The sequence below is a fragment of the Hemitrygon akajei genome, chromosome 1, assembly GCF_048418815.1.
Source record: "Hemitrygon akajei chromosome 1, sHemAka1.3, whole genome shotgun sequence".
Taxonomy (NCBI): Eukaryota; Metazoa; Chordata; class Chondrichthyes; order Myliobatiformes; family Dasyatidae; genus Hemitrygon; species Hemitrygon akajei.
Genome location: NC_133124.1, coordinates 33263803 through 33282326, shown reverse-complemented (window position 1 = coordinate 33282326; position 18524 = coordinate 33263803).

The window sequence follows — 18524 nt, the reverse complement described above, 5'->3', positions numbered from 1 at the left end:
AATGTGAACCCAAGAGCAGACTAAATAGTTATTAATAAAGAGAGCATGAAAGACCATTTAACAGATACCAGTAACACACACAAAATGCTGGTGGAACGCAGCAGGCCAGACAGCATTTATAGGAAGAAGTACAGTGGACATTTAGGAGGTAGGGTCTCGGCCTGAAACGTCCACTGTATTTCTCCCTATAGACGCTGCCTGGCCTGCTGCATTCCACCAGCATTTTGTGTGTGTTGTTTGAATTTCCAGCATCTGCAGATTTCCTCGTGTTAACAGATAGGTATTGTCCAAGGACAGTTTGGGTATTACACCTGAGTGAGTTTGTTGAGAAGCTACAGGAAAGAACCATTGCTTTGAGTAATGATTTTTTCTGTGGCCTGAAATATACGTGGCACTTTATATTAACATTATATAAAATGAAATCCCAGCCGCGGGGCAACGCGTGGGAGCACCTTAGTTACTGTGCCGCCCCGCTTGGCTTGGAGGCAGCGGTGTAATGTGCACGAGATTCTGAATGGACAGATGCCAAAAGGGTCTTTCCACCAGAGTAAAGAGTTGGTCATTTGGCATTGATCTCAGGGGAAATACCACTCCGCAGGTTTATGAAGTTGCCGAATTCTCTCACCCGAATAACACGGGACTCCACAAATGTTGCATACGTTCAGAACTGACATCAAGTGACTTTTGGTAGTGGGGATGCAGAGGTAATGGAGCGGCTCCAGGGAGTGTACATTTTCATATTTTAAGCTGCTGTGAGCACAATTATACTTTCTGACAGCTAAGCACGGGTGGTTGCAAGGTTCATTTGTATAAACCCACCAATTATATAAGGAAACAGAGTCACTCCGGTCATTACAACTTAGTTGACTGTGGGAGTTAAACTAATCAAGAATCCCTTGGCAGACCATAGCAAGGCCCTGCTCTAATAAATCAAATATTGTGTGGCTATTTTTTTTAACTTTAAAAATATTGGAAACGTTTCAGCCTGAGTTTTCACTTTACAATTTCTATACTCAAGCAGCGTGCTCTGCATGTGAATACCGCACAGCTGCTGCGGGCACACACCGCGAGATCAGGACAGGACATAGTTTGCTCACTATTTCCCCAGCACAGTTCACGTTGCTGCACTCAAAGCTTCCAGTCTCGCCCACGCAAACTATTCAGAACCGCACGCTGATTGATGCACGGCAGTGAAGCCGGTCGTTGCCACGACTCAACGTCGCACCATTTGCCCGTTCATACTCGCTGATGTCGCGTTGCACGTAAACCTATTCTAATCACGGCCGCGATCGTTCTCAGCGAGCATCGCTTGATTCACGAGTTGTACTTTACACAAGGGCATTGATGTTGAATGCGTGCGTTCCTTGGCGGGTCTGTGTTTGCACGCTTAATAAAGTTGGCTGTCAGCCTGACCAGGTTATCAGCGGAGCTGCGAACTGGGCTCTGTCATCCACGGAAATGATTTGGCGCCCCGCTTTGGAGCAGTCCCTTTGGCGTCGCGTTTACCGTGCTTTCCATAGGGGTCTGAAGAATACACAGGGCTCATTCCCAGGCATTTTGTTTGGGAAAAAACATCAAGATCCAGAGTGAATTCATTAAAAGATGAATAAACAATTAGATTTTAAATCTCTTGTATATTAAAAAAACATAGCCAACTGCATTCTTGGCAACCAGCTGACCATTGCCTGATTCAAATAAGCAGATGAAACTTCTTGAGATGAGGAACGATTTAAACTGGATGTGAATTGTTTGAATGATCATAGCATACGCAAAACAGGATATACGAATGAAATATTCTTATTGTAGCGTAGGTCGGAAACCGTCGAACAGATCTAGTATTGTTTTAGAATTATTGCAACGTTTCATTATGGTGCGTTAGAATATTGGTATATTTATTAAAGTTTAAAAATGTTTAATCGTTTGGCTATTTTGAAACTACATTCGCAAAACGATTCAAACACTTCTTCGCTATTGTAAACGGTGTGAAGATCACCTGCCTTATCTTTGCCCAACTTAAACAGTGTTGCGATTATAATTACAACAGTTTCATGTTCTGATCTATAACTACTGTTCCGAATTATTAAGGGCTTCGTGAATGTCACGTCGTCACTGTCGGTCACTTTTGTGAAATCACAAATCAGAGCGCTTTTGCTCTTCCGCATTCTGCACTGCTTATTTCTGCGGCCTCTAGTCAGTTTGGGCAGACAAATTTTCGGCATCTGAGTTGAGAAAATATAGAATATATTACAACTTGTTTTAATCACAACCTGTCGCGCTGACGGCATTGTTTCGCTAAATGGCCATATCTTAAACTGTAACAACACCTTACAAAAATCTTGTTCTTTGAGTTTCTTTAGATAAAATAGTGAAGTTATAATCTAAATTGGTTTTAATTTAAATAATAAATACCGGTTCTGTGCGTAATAAGTACGTATTTGCCTTGGGTGACGACAACCAACTTAATTAACTCTTTCCAGAGAGTACCTGGTTAAGAGCATCTTGTCTGTTTTGCAATTCACTGCCGATTTTTAACCACTGTTCAAAATTTACTTCGACAGTTTACACCTATAAAATCACATTAATAGGAACCTTTCCTTTCGCTGACGACCTCTGTTATGGTCGAAACGCTGTACGAAGTAACAAACCAGCTTGCCGAAACGATGTTGTATTGATGGTAATTCTTCAGTGGGCTAAAGAATCAAATCATCATGACAACAGTCTTTAAATATTTCAAATCAAATTTTTGTATTTGTATACTCGTCTGGATTTTATAGCATGTTATTTATTTCGTGTTTCACGTGTTGCAGTTTTTAATATCTCTCGTTCAAACCCAAATATGTGCTTTTCAGGTATGCGCGGAAGCTCAATTACTAGCATTTGGGACCACCATGTCAAGAGTATAATCTCCTTTCTCACATTCACGCGTTTGTCTATCTCGGTAAGGCTGCGTTTCCTAACACAATAGTCTCAACACATGATGGTTTTGCAATGTGGAAAATACAGTAAATGTTCAGTAATAGGAAACACCACAACCAGGGCTTTGTTAGTTACACGTGGTCAGTGATGTGTGGAAAGTATGTTCGAAAACGCCATTCATCACTCAGTTCTCACGGGATAGAGTTGAGATGTTCGGACAGAGATAGGGAGGATACGCTCACAAGTCGCCGTCATTTCCGAAGGAACTCAGTTGTAAACTCCACTTCAGATTTCGGAAGCAATCGGTGACCTCAATCTGATAGGACTGCAGCGCTTCGTTATAAATTAGACTGTTGCCCGTTTTGTGGCGTTAAACGCCGCTGGAAAAGTTGCGGCAGCGGCTGCCATTCCCTCCACACACCCTTGTACCGGCGGTACCTCCGCAATTACCTTTATCTCTTTGGCTGAGCATTGCTTACATTTATAGGGCAGGTGAGATATCATCATATGTGAAGTTTCTGAAAAACGAATTTCTCAATCAAGTGAAGAACGGCTGGCAGATATAAACAATTAAAATGTATTCCTCAAAGCAACACTTTTCTAGATTATACGTCTGGTAACAATACATGTTTCGGCTGACTCTGTTAAATGATTTTCACACCTGACAAGTAACTTATTAAAATGCAGCCATTTGTTTAAAATTACATTTGTCCTATTTCTAATAGGAAAACACCATTTTGGGAACATATATTTCATTAGATCTCTCAAAGAATATTCATGAGAGTTTCAATATTAATATCTTCGATTCATAACACCATGTGTTTTACATGGAAGTGACTCGAGAAAGAATAATGGATGGTGATCTCTGGCGGTACAGTTAGACTGCCCGTCTAATTAAACGTCTTATGCAAAGCGTTCTCAGCTGACTCTTCCTCTGTGTTATTCGTAGTGAAATATAATACTCAGAGAATTGTCGAAGATGACTTTATAATGTTTAATTTGTGCGTTATGATTGCACGTACTTTGTGCAGACATGGACCGATACAGCGTAATATTTAATAACGAGATCCGCTTTTGTGTTAAGAAACGATTACTGTTATCCATTTTTTTTTACCAGTTATGGTAAAAAAATTACGTATTTCACAGTTTTATTAGACTTGAGAATTAATGATTAATACAAAATAATCGAAAGCATTTTTTTCACTGATTACCGCAATTAATGTTGATAAAATGATTGGGAACAGGTGTATCTTTCCAATTAAAGAACGAGAAAGAAAATCACTCCGAATAGTAGTGAAAATTAATGTTGACAAAATTCGAAAATTCTTCAAATAAACCCCAAAAGAGTGATCTTCTGCATTTCTCGGGAAGGCTTGTATTGAAATGGCGAATCGTTATAGGAAGCTGTGTTCGCATCAGCAGAGGCAGCGTCACACGTATTGATTTGAATACGCCACATAATGGCTCATTCATGCCTACAGAACTTTGCACATTAAAAAAAAATTCATTTTCTTTTTGTTCAGAGCAGATCCAAAGTAATTTGTGATGGGGTAGTGTATTTATTTTACGAAATAGTTAATGTTTGTGGGAGTCAAACTTTGATGAGCCAAAGGAGCATTTCTCGCCGTCTTAATAATTATTTCTTTTACGAATTGCTCGAATGTTTTTATATTTACAGGTGATCAACATCAATTTGAAGGAAATGCCGCCGTAATTTTGACAAGTAATCTGGTTGGTTGAAAATATACGGTTTTCACAAAATCAGTTCTGTTAACAGTCCCGCATCCGATTTTCTATCAACTTAGAGGTATAAAAGGTGAAAATTCACAGAGGAATATCTTGTTTATATAATAATCATTCACGCCCAGTACGCATTTATCTCCGATTGATAAAACCTAAGGCACAATTCTCTGACTTTTTTTTCAAACTGGAAGATGACTTGCATCCATTGCAGTCTGGTAGGTTGTGAGCTGACTAACCAGTGGGGTACAGGACCCACAAACTCCTCCTTTGGTGGGACAAGTAGAATTTGAATTATTAGATTACTGTGCTTCATCTGCTGTCAGCGCTTTGCCTCTCCATGTTCCCGGTGGAGAGACATAAACTGCTCAGAGCCTAGTCAAAGTTTTCCCATCAGACTGAGCTCCCATAAGCCAGGAAATTTGAGATGAGAATATTATATCTCTCCAAGCAGGATTTAATGATCCTCTGGAAGTTAGTCATTGTGATGGAGCTCAGAATATTATGTTAGCTTCTGGTGTCAGGAGCAGCTTGAAGTGTCATCAGAGACTCCATGTTCCGGGTGCTGGCCTGGAGGAGATGGTTGACAATCCTGCCATTGCATTTGAAAAATGTTGCGGAAGTTGCATTGGCGGTTTGAAGTGCAGGAGCGCAGGGATTACAGTAGTTTATGAGTTTGGTGCTGGATGTGAGATCCTGGACTTTGAAACCGATTGTTGAAAGGTGGCAGACGTCTGTCCACTGGAGGTGTGTTAAACTTTGTTGCTGATGTCTGCACTCACCAGGAGGGTTCTCCAAGATATGGGAAATCATCCATGTTGACAAGTGGTGTGGCTTGCTATGGATCTTTGTTGTTAGGGTGGAGTGTTCGGTGGTGGGGGCAGGTTGGTGGAGGGGGTTGGTCATCTGGAGATTTATTGTTTGGCACATTCGCTCTCAGAGAACAGTTAAAGAATCAGAGGTAGTTTGAGTTCAGCTCCCACATGTACATATATAAGCACTGGCTTGATGCATCTCTTCTTGAAGGTGATCACAGTTTTATCATCCTTAAGATCAACTGAGAGCTCTCCTCTTTGCTACTAAAGGAAATTAAGTAATACATTTGGATAGAAATGCTTCTCCATTGACTTCAGTGGGGGTTTTTGACTACACTGGAGTGTCTTATAAAGTTAAATCAAGTGACACAGGCAAAAACAAGGATTCAGTTCCAGATAATTCCTTCAATGCTTGCTTTGACCATCAAAACATGAAGGGACCATCACAAACTCCAACAGCTCCCAATGATATTGTGAGTCTCAGTCTCTGAGGCTGACATGTGAGCAGCGTTCAGGAGGGTGAACCCACAAAAAGCATCTGGCCAAGTATTAAAGAACTGTGCTCATCAATTGGCAGGAGAGATCTGTAACCTCTCACTTCAGTGGTCTAAGGTACCAAACTGCGTCAAACGGGTTCAATTATAACAGTGCCTAAGAAAAACATGGTAACCTGCCCCAATGACAATCATCCAATAGCACTTACGTCTACAGTGAAGAAGTGTTTTGAGAGATTGGTGATAAACATATCAACTCCTCTTCACCCAACGCTGGAACATCTGGGCAGTGAAGATGCATGAATCAGGATGTTCTTCATTTAATATTATCATCCCCTCAAAACTAACTAATAAGCCTCAAGATTATTATCCCATGCAAGGCTTATTGAGAAAGTAAGGAGAGACAGAAAGGGCCACGAGAAGGCCTTGGCGAACAGGATTAAGGACAACCCCAAGGCATTCTACAAGTACGTGAAGAGCAAGAGGATAAGACATGAGAGAACAGGACCAATCAAGTGTGACAGTGGAAATGTGTGTATGGAACCGGAAGTGGTAGTGGAGGTACTTAATGAATACTTTGTTTTAGTATTCACTACCGAAAAGGACCTTGGCAATTGTAGGGATGACTTACCGTGGACTGAAAAGCTTCAGCATGTAGATATTGAGGAAGAGGGTATGCTGGAGCTTTTGGAAAGCATCGTTGGATAAGTCACAAGGACTGGACGAAATGTACCCCAGGCTACTGTGGGAGGTGAGGGAGGAGATTGCTGAGCCTCTGGTGATGATCTTTGCATCATCAGTGAGGACAGGAGAGTTTCCGGAGGATTGGAGGGTTGCAGATGTTGTTCCCTTATTCAAGAAAGGGAGTAGAGATATCCCATGAAATTAAAGACCAGTGAGTCTTACTTCAGTGGTTGGTAAGTTGCTGGAAAAGATCCTGTGAGACAGGATTTATGAACATTTGGAGAGGCCTAATATGAGTAGGAATAGTCAGCATGGCTTTGGCAAAGATAGGTCGTGCCTTACGAGCCTGACTGAATGTTTTGAGGATGTGACTAAACACATTGACGAAGGAAGAGCAGTACATGTAGTGTATATGGATTTCAGCAAGGTATTTGATAAGGTACCCCATACAAGGCTTATTGAGAAAGTAAGGAGGCATGGGATCTATGGGGACCCTGCTTTGCGGATCCAGAACTAGCTTGCCCACAGAAGGCAAAGAGTGGTTGTAGATGGGTCATATTTTGCATGGAGGTCGGTGACCAGTGCTGTGCCTCAGGGATCTGTTCTGGGACATCTACTTTTCATCATTTTTATAAATGACCTGAATGAGGAAGTGGAGGGATGGGTTAGTAAATTTGCTGATGACACAAAGGTTGGGAGTGTTATGGAGAGTGTGGAGGGCTGTCAGAGGTTACAGCAGGATATTGATAGGATGCAAAACTGGGCTGAGAAGTGGCAGATGGAGGTCAACCCAGATAAGTGTGAGGTGGTTCATTTTAGTAGGTCAAATATGATGGAGAATATAGTATTAATGGTAAGACTCTTGGCAGTGTGGAGGATCAGAGGGATCTTGGGGTCCAAGTCCATTGGATACTCAGAACTGCTACGCAGGTTGACTCTGTGGTTAAGAAGGCATACAGAGCATTGGCCTTCATCAATTGTGGGATTGAGTTTAAGAGCCGAGAGGTAATGTTGCAGCTATATAGGACCCTGGTCAGACCCCACTTGGAGTACTGTGCTCAGTTCTGGTCGCCTCACTACAGGAAGGATGTGGAAGCCATAGAAAGGGTGCAGAGGAGATTTACAAGGATGTTGCCTGGTTTGAGGAGTATGCCTTATTAGAACAGGTTGAGTGAACTCAGCCTTTTCTCCTTGGAGCGACAAAGGATGACAGGTGAACTGATAGAAGTGTACAAGATGATGAGAGGCATTGATCGTGTGGATAGTCAGAGGCTTTTTCCCAGGGCTGAAATGGCTAGCATGAGAGGGCTCAGTTCTTAGGTGCTTGGAAGCAGGTACAGAGGAGATGTCAGGGGTAGGTTTCTTATGCAAAGTGTGGTGAGAGCGTGGAATGGGTGCCAGGGACGGCAGTGGAGGCAGATACGATAGGGTCTTTTAAGAGACTCCTGGACAGGTACATGGAGCTTAGAAAAATAGAGGGCTATGGGTAACTGTAGGTAATTTCTCAGGTAAGGACATGTTCGGCACAGCTCTGTGAGCCAAAGGGCCTGTATTGTGCTGTAGGTTTTCTACGTTTCTATGTTTCTAAGATCTTGGCTTCAATACCTCCTTGTGCAATTGGATCCTCAATTTCCTCACTTGCAGACCCCAGTCAGTCTGGATTGGCAATAGCATCTCCTCCACGATCTCTGCCAGCACAGTGTCTCACAAGTCTGTGTGCTTAGTCCCCCGCTCTTCTCGTTTTACACTTATGACTGTACAGCTCCAATCTCATATTCAAGTTTACTGGTGACACCACTGTTGTAGGCCGAATCAAAGGTGGTAACTAATCAGTATATAGGATGGAGATTGAAAATCTGGTTGAATAGTGCTATAACAACAATGTCAGCAAGACCAAGGAGCTGATTATTGATTTCAGCAGGAGGAAACCAGAGCACATCTACTCAAAGCATCGTCATAGGAAAGCAGTACCCATCATTGGGACCCCACCATCCAGATCATTCTCTCTTCTTACCACTGTCATCAGGAAGAAGGTACAGAAGCCTCAGGACCCACACCTCCAGGTTCAGGAACAGTTATTACTCCTCAGCCATCAGGCTTTTGAACCTAAGGGGATAAATGCACTCAAATCCACTTGTCGCCATGATTGAAATGTTTCCACAACCTCAGAACTCACTTTCAAGGCCTCTTCATCTCATGTTATCAATATTTATTGCTTATTTATGATTATTATTACTTCTTTCTTACTGTATTTGCACTTCTTGTTGTCTTTTTGCACATTGGTTGAACACCCAAGTTGGTGCAATCTTTTCATTGATTCTATTATGGTTAATATTCTATTATGGATTTATTGAAATGCCCACAAGATAATGAATCCCAGGGTTGTATCTGTATTTTGATAATAAATTTACCTCGAACTTTGATGGTATTTTTCAGTAGCCTTTTTGTTCTTATACTGGCAAAAGTTGTGGCAGAAAACATAAAATGGAGTCAATTAAAGACAGAGCATTACTTGAGGAGATTATTACAAAGATCTTCGCAGTTTAATCTGATTTTAATTGTCCCTATCTACTACAATAGGTCATTCAGTCTCAGTCAATCAGAGAAATCACCTGTGATTCACGTATTTTGACCCTCCTCCCCACCAATTATCTAAACTAACTTGTTTCTCTCTTCTACCTTTCTAATGAAGGGTTCTAGATCTGGAACATTAATTATTTCTTTTTTAACTGATGCTGCCTGACATGCTCAGAACCATTGTCCTGAATGCATAGTACATAGCATGTGGATATCACCTGGAAAACCAATATTTATACCCCTCTTATTCCCTTTCTAAAGAAAATGATGAGTCATTTAGATTGAGTACACCTCATGGCAAAAATCCTCTCAAAGTCACCAGAGCCCAGTTTCAGGTGGAGGACAGTGTCTATTCTCTAATATATTGGATATTTAGTAGTTTTAAGTGAGAACAGGTTTCAAACCCAAGGTTTAGCACATGCAAGGTAATTCCTTACACTAAGTGAAAGTTCCATATTCCGACACCTGCCCTATCAGCGAATCACACTTTGGTCTTTTCCAGTACTTCACCAATGCCTCTTTCTCATTTGATTTATTTCCTTTGATCACTTTTGTCACCTCTTCTTTAAAATGCAAATATACTCTAGCACCCTTGCACAGCTCTCCCTCCTTTCTACATTGAGTATATCTTCATACTCAACGATGTTAATACTCATGCCAAGTCCTCTGCCAAATCACTCTGCTGTCCTCTGAATCTCCATATAATCTCTACTTCGGCAGAATCTCTTAACCATTTTCATGTCCATCTTTAATTCTGAGATCATGTATGTTCTCTAAACTCCCATATTTTTAATTACAAACAAAAGCTTTTATCCATAACAATCAGCGTCACTTCACCCTTTTCCAATCCTACTTCATTTAGTATCCGTCCTGGAATAAGCTCTCTCCAATGGCATTATTAAATTCTTCATACTTGATGTATCTAATCTTTCATGCTGCACTTGTCATGATAATCTTAGCAATTCCTCCTCTTCCACTTTTGAAGCTATTCTCCAGTAAAAGCCCCATCTTCAATCTAATATAACCTTTCTCTGAATTCATAGATTTAAATCGCACATTTCATTTCATAATCACTGGAATCCTGGAATCAACTGGTGGTATACACACATCTCCAGAACTGCAGTGGTTGAAGAAGACAGCCCACTGTCTTCTCAAGGGCAACTGGGACACAATTAAATGTTGACTTAGCTTGCGAAGCCCACATCCCTTGAATGATTACATATAACATGATTTCAGTTGTGTATCTGGCACACAGCAATTTTTGGCTTACATCAATATGGGGAGAGACACATTTGGATTGTTTCTCTAGAGTGGTGGAGGGTGAATGCAAACCTGATAGAAATGTATTTATTTTTATTTAGAGACAAAGGTTTAAAGGTCCAATTTAATGTTAGAGAAATGTGTACAATATACATCCTGAAATGCTTTTTCTGTTGCAAACATCCACGAAAACAGAGAGATGCCCCAAAGAATGAACGACAGTCAAACGTAAAAACCCCAAAGTCCCCCCCACTCCCCTCCTTCCTGCGCATACGTGGCAGCTAGCTATAATCCCCCCTCCCCCCACCGGCAATAAAAAGCAAGCATCGTCACCAAGCACTCAAGCATGAGCAAAGCAATAGCAAAGACACAGACTTGCAGTTACCCCAAAGACTTAGTGTTACACCCAGCATTCGACATCCCCCAGGTTCTCTCTCTCCCTAATAAGGGAGAAAAAGGTGTCTCCATTTTCCCAGTGACACAGGCAGAGCAGACTCTTCCGGCCCTTTGAACTGCACCGCCCAGCAACCCGCGATTTAACCACAGACTAATCATGCAACAACTTACAATGACCAACTAACCTAATAACCTACACACACAAAATGCTGGAGGAACTCAGCAGGCCAGGCATCATCCATTGAAAAGAGTAAACAGCCGAGAGGAACTCAACAGGCCAGGAAGGCATCTATCAAAAAGAGTAAACAGTAGGCATTTACTCGTTTCCATGGATGCTGTCCGGCCTGCTGAGTTCCTCCAGCATTTTGTGTGCGTTGCTTGGATTTCCAGCATCTGCAGATTTTCTCATGTTTTGGATTGTCCTGGCCTTTAACCTACTAACCTGCATGACTTTGACTGTGGGGGAGAGGCATAGTGAGGTCTCCGTCGGTCTGAGTTGACCATGGATATGGTCCTAGCTGTCTAGATACACAAACCAGGGCAGTACGATATGGAGAGCCATCTGTGGCCCATGTAGCAAGCTCCTCCTCTCCACGCATCTGATGAACTCCCTCCACCCCCCTAGGAACGGAATAGACTGTTAACAGAGGAACCAATAGAGTAGACATGTCTAGAGGACATGTATTTAAGACTAGAAGGGGTAAGTTCATTGGAGATGTGTGGGGCAAGATTTGTTTTACACGGAGGACTGGGTGCCTGGAACTCACTGCCAGAGGTGTTGGTGGTGGAAGCCGATATGACAGATGTTTAAAAGGCTCTTCGATAGACATGAATGTGGAGAAAATGGGAAAATATGGACATGGTGTAGGCTGAAGGTATTAGATTGGACAGGCATATTGTTATCAGTTTATTTAGTTCAGCACAGCATTGTGGGATGTGGAGCCTGTTCCTGTGTTGTACTGTTGTACATATTACATCACATTATGATTTCTAGCATGCCCGGATGAGATTAGGTGCCATCGCAACTTCAGTCATAACAGAAGCGGCTAGAGGTTCTCAGAGACCAGATGGCACCTGAGGAGAGAAGAAGCAGAGTTTGCATTATTTCAGGATGATCCGTTGAAGCTCACTGACCTGAAACTTTTTCTGCTTTCCTGGCTGCAGATTCTGCCTGGCCTGCTGCGCATTGTTAGCTTTTGCTGGATTTCTTTCAAATTTCCAATATCTGCAGGATTTTGCTATTGATAGTGTTTCATCGGAATCCATGAGCACCCTAACATGTTGACGTTGGCTGTACATTGTTACAAGGTGCTTCTGGACGGTCTAGGACTTCCTGACCGAGCTTATCCCTGCTGGAACTGTCCTTCGTTTTATCTTGGTGCATGGAATGGAAATTTCAAGCTTTTTGTTTTAAATTAAATACTCTTGATGGAAATAGCTTGGATTAGTACTGCTGGGGTGCCCCTGATGCATACTTGGTGCTGAAGTGACCACATGGTGGCTGTGCACTCTCGCGGTGGGGGCAAGCTGGGTGCTTGATCGGTGAGGGAAGTCTGGTGCACATGGAGTTCGCGCTGCAAAGGATGGCCAATAGTGAGGTCAGATCTGCCATTCTGGAATTCAGACCTCCAGCTGACCATCTCTCTTAGACGGAGAGGTAAAGCATAGATCAGGAAGGAGCCCACCACCAGCAGGATGTAGAAATGGATTTTCTGTTTATTACAGGTTGACGGCTGATTGATTTCCTGGGCATGTTGCTGCACTACTGTAGTGCGCAGTGCCTCCCGTAGATGTTTCAGATTGCAAAGCCCGCGGATGTGGTGTGATAGCTGCTGAAGGACATTTAGCTGACATCGGGCAAAAACTGATTTCGCATTCATGAGGGAGCAATAGTAGGCAACCTTAACTGGACAAGTGAGCAGAGGGCATGGAGAGCAACTCAAGCTGAATGAAAGAGGAGGAAAGAGGCTGAATGACTCACTTTGTCTATCCTGGTTATTCAAGGGACAATTCTTCAGTCTGAGTATCACAGGTGTATAATGTATGACATGCAAGCACGATTGTTTTATGGGTTCCACATATCAATTAAAATAAAAGGGATTCTATTCCCTCAATTCAAGCTGATGTGTAACCACAGAGTGGATCAAGCAGATCAGTCCCTGACATCTGAGCAAAATAGAAACAAAGAAATATAGAAAACCTACAGCACAATACAGGCCCCTCGGCCCACAAAGTTGTGCTGAACATGTCCCTACCTTAGAAATTACTAGGCTTACCTATAGCCCTCTATTTTACTAAGCTCCATATACCTATCTAAAAGTCTCTTAAAAGACCCTATCGTATCCGCCTCCACCACCATTACTGGTAGCCCATTCCACGCACTCAACACTCTCTGAGTGAAAAACTTATCCCTGATATCTCCTCTGTACCTACTCCCCAGCACCTTAAACCTGTGTCCTCTGTGTCCTCTCAGAGCAACCATTCCAGCCCTGGGAAAAAGCCTCTGACTATCCACATGATCAATGCTTCTCAACATCTTATACACCTCTATCAGGTCACCTCTGATCCTCTGTCGCTCCAAGGAGAAAAGGCCGAGTTCACTCAACCTATTCTCATAAGGCATGTTCCCCAATCCAGGCAGCATCCTTGTAAATCTCCTCTGCACCCTTTTTATGGCTTCTATAGAAAAATCTGTGATGTTTTTAATCAGAGGCAGTGATAGCCATATTAGAGTGTCAGCAAGGCAATGGAAGGCCTTTACTCACCAAGGACCACACTCTGCTTCAATGGCTGATGAGTTAGGGGTCCTACTGACAGAGCAGTGGGTAGCATGAATAGAATGGAAGCAATCCTACCACAAAAAAAATGTCAGAACAGAGTGTAAAGGTGCTTGGAATACCCTGGACGGCACTAGCAGGACTTGCTCGAGGAGACGTCGTAAGTCATTGTTGCACACTCATTGCTGACTCATGACTGTTGGAAGCAGACATTGTGAATGAAATGATGGAGGGAGACCTGATGAGCAGGATGTGTTGAAAAGGGCAGATAGGCTGAGAATAGATAACTCAACTGTTTGGCTGGTATGCATTCGGAATGGTAAGGAATGGGGATGGAAGCAGCAGAAGGAATTGGTATAATTTTACAATCTTCCTTAGATATGCAGGAAGTGCCAAGTGATTGGTAAGTGACAACTGTGCACCTTTGTTCAAGCAAGACTGTAAATACGAGCCTTGTAGTCCAAGTAGTTTAGCTTAACTGAAATGGTGGGTAAGGCTGGAGCAATATACAGGGAAAAATTGAAGAGGTTTGAGTTACATGCATTTTTAAAAGCAGATTATAATAATGAAGGAATTGCAGTGGACGTTTGTAAGGATTTTATAAAGTACCACATAAAAGACTATTTAACAAAAGTGCAGTTCATGAAATAGTATGACCATTAATGAACTATTAGCTGAAGGACAAAAAACAGTGAGTCATCAATGATTGTTTTACAGACTGGAGGATGGCAGACAGTGATATTCCCCAAGGGTCAGTGCTAGGACCACTGTCTTTTTGTTTGATTTGGAAATGTAGCAGTCAGTGAGAATAGCATAAATTAATTGCAACAAGTCATCAATAAGCTAATGAAATGGGAGAACAAGTGGCAAAAAGGAATGCAAAACAGAGATGCGTGTGGTGCTGCACTGTGACAGACGGAGTGGGGTGAGGTCTTATGGCCTAATAGCATCAGCTTAAAGAGACTGCACGAGCAAGGAGACCTGAGAGTTCTTGTGCATAGGTGTTTGAAGGTGCACCAAGAGCATGATTTCTAAAGTTTTAAGTTTCATAAATAAAATCATCAATACAACAGCTGTAAATCTATAACAAGAGAAAATCTTCAGATGATTGAAATTTAAGCAACACACACAAAATGCTGGAGGAACTCAGCAGGCCAGGCAGCGTCTACGGAAAAGAGTATAGTTGACGTTTCAGGCTGAGACCCTTCATCAGGACTGGAGAAAAGAGATGAGGAGTCAGAGGAAGAAGGTGAGGGGAGGGAGGAAGAAACACAAGTTGATAGGTGAAACCGGGGGAGGGGAGGTGGAATAAAGAGCTGGGAAGTTGATTGGTGAAAGAGACACAGGGCTGGAGAAAGTGGAATCTGACAGGAGAGGACAGAAGGCCATGGAAGAAAGAAAAGGGGGAGGAGCACCAGAGGGAGGTGAAGGGTAGGCAAGGAGATAAGGTGAGAGAGGGAAATCAGAATGGGGACCGGTGAAGGATGGGGGGCATTACCAGAAGGTTGAGAAAACAATCTTCATACCATCAGGTTGGAGGCCAACAACATCGATTTCTCGAACTTCCATTAACTGACCTGGAACTAAATGCAGACTATCTGCAGAAAATGGTGTGGAAGTCGAGGTGATCAATGATATTTTTTTAATGGATTATGCCACTGAGGGAAATAAACTTGAAATGGAAAAGAGTGAGAATGGGAGAATGGTGCTGTGCATTATGGCTGACTAAATCCAGTCTCATTAAAACAGGAGACAGAAAAGGCACATCAAAAGGCCAATGTTATGATTGTCATGGGGGAATTCAATATGCAGTTAGATTGGGAGAATCAAGATCATGCTGGATTCCAAGAGAGGGAATTTGTAAAATGCTTATGAGATGGCTTTGTGGAGAAGCTTGTGGTTGAGCCCAGTAGGAAAGGCATTTCTACATTGAGTGTTGTGTAATGAACCAGATCTGAATAGGGAGCTTAAGATAAAGGAACCCTTAGAAGGTAGTGATCACAATATGATAGAATTCATTCTGCAGTTTGAGAGGGAGCAGCTGAAGTCAGATGTATCAGTATTACATTGGAGTAAAGGGAATTACAAAGGCAGGAGAGAGGAGCTGACCAAAGTTGATTGGAAGCGGACACTAGCAGTAAAAATGGCAGAATAGCAATAACTGGCTAGAGTTTCTGGGAGCAATTCAGAAGATGCAGGATAGATACATCTCAAAGATGAAGGAGTATTCTAAAGGGAGGATGACACAACTGTAGCTGATAAGTGAAGTCTAAGAAAGCATAAAACAAAAAGAGAAGATATGTGATATAGCAAAAAATATTGGGAAGTTAGAGGAAGTAGAAAGGAGCTTTTAAAAACTAACAGAAGGTAACTAAAAAAGATAAGGGGAAAAAAGATGAAATATGAAGGTAAGCCAAAGTCAGTATGTTTCATTAGGAAGAAATTTTGCCTGACAAGTCTATTGGAATTCTTTGAGGAAATAACACACAGGATAGACACAAGAGAGTCAGTGAATGTTGTTTATTTGTATTTTCAGGAGGCCATTGATAAAGTGCCACATAAAAGACCATAAGCCCATAAGATATAGGAGCAGAATTAGGCTATTTGGCCCATCAAGTCTGCTCCACCATTTTGTTAAGGCTGATCCAATTTTCCCCTCAGCCCATCCTCCTGCCTTTTCCCCATATCCCTGCATACTCTGAGCAATCAAGAATCTATCAATCCCTGCCTTAATTATACATAAAGACTTGGCCTCCATAGCTGCTTGGGGCAAAGAATTCCACAGATTCACCACCCTCTGGCTAAAGAAATTCCTACTCATGTCCATTCTAAAAAGACACCCCCTTCTATTCTGAGGTTGTGTCTTCTGGTCTTAGACTCTGCCACCATTGGGAACTTCCTCTCCACATCCACCCTATCAAGGCCTTTCACCATTCAACAGGTTTCAAAGATGTCACCCCTCATTCTTCTAATGAATACAGGCCCAGAGCCATCAGATTCTCTTCATATGACAAGCCATTCCATCCTGGAATCATCTTCGTGAAACTCCTTTTGAACCCCCTCCAGTTTCAGCATATCCTTTCTAAAAGAAGGGGCCCAAACCTGTTCACAATACTCCAAGCGAGGCCACACTAGTGCTTTATAAAGTTTCAACATTACATCCTTACTTTTATATTTTAGTCCTCTTGAAGTGAATGCTAACATTGCATTTGCCTTCCTCAATACAGACTCAACCTGAAAATTAACCTTTAGGGAATCCTGCACAAGCACTCCCAACTACCTTTGCATATCAGATTTTTTTTGTATTTTCTCTCCATTTAGAAAATCATCAACCCTTTCATTTCTTCGTCCGAAGTGCATGGCCATACACTTACCAACACTATATTCCATCTGCCATTTATTTGCCCATTTTCCTAATCTGTCAAGTCCTTCTGTATTCTCTCCATTTCCTCAAAAATACCTGCCCCTTCACCTATCTTCATATCACCTGCAAACTTTGCAGAAAATCCATCAATTCCGTCAACCAAATCACTAACATATAGCGTAAAAATAATCGTTCTCAACAGAGTGCCCTGTGGAATACCACTAATCACCGGCAGTCAGTCAGAAAAGGCTCCCTTTATTTCCACTTTTTGCCTCCTGCCAAACAGCCATTGCTTTATCCATGCTAAAATCTTTACTGAAATACCATGGGCTCATAGCTTGTTAAGCAGCCTCATGTGTGGCATCTTGTCAAAGGCCTTCCTAAAATGCAAGTACACAACATCATTCTCCTTTGTCTACCCCGCTTGTTATTTCTTCAAAGAATTTCAACAGATTTGTCAGGCAATATTTTCCCTTGAGGTCTATTTTATCATGTTCCTCCAAGTACCCCGAGTCCTCATCCTTAATAATCAACCTTCCCTACCACTGAGGTCAGACTAACTGGCCTTTCTTTCTTTCTTCTGCCTTTCTCCCTTCTTGAAGAGTGGAGTGACAATTGCAATTTTCCAGTCTTCTAGAACCATTTCAGAATATAGTGATTCTTGAAAGATCATTAATAATGGCTCCATGATCCCTTCAGCCACCTCTTTCAGAACTCTGGGGTGTACAACATCTGGTCCAGGTGACATTTCCACCTTCAGACCTTCCAGTTTCCGAAGATCCTTCTCTTTAATTACGGTATCTTCACAGACCTCACGCCCCTGACACCTGGAACTTCCACCATACTGCTAGTGCCTTCCACAGTGGAGTCTGATGCAAACTACTTATTCAGTTCATCTGCCATTTCCTCGTCCTCCATTACTACCTCCCCAGCATCTTTTTCCACTCTCACCTCTCTTTTACACTTTATGTATCTGAAGGAAGTTTTGGTATTCTCTTTAATATGATTGGCTAGCTTACTTCGGTAGTCCATCTTTACCTGTTGTTATTTAAAAAGCTTCTCAATCCTCTAAATTCCCACTGATTTTTTTCTCAATTATATGCCCTCTCTTTGGCTTTTATGTTGGATTTGACTTCGGTTGTAACCCATGATCATGTCATCTTGCCGTTAGAATTGCTTCTTGCTCTTTGGGATGTATATATCAGAAATTCCAGCCATTGCTGCTCTGCCCTCATCCTTGCCAGTGTTCTTTTTGAATTAATTCTGACCAACTCCTCTCTCATGCCTCTATAACTTCCTTCACTCCATTGTAATACTGATACATCTGACTTTAACTTCTTCTCAAACTTCAGGGTGTATTCGACCATATTATGATCACACATGCCCCTAAGGGTTCTTTTACCTTAAGCTCGCTAATCAATTCCAGTTCATTGCACAACATCCAATCCAGAATAGCAGATCCCCTAGTGAGCTCAAACATGAGCTGTTCTAAAAAGTCATC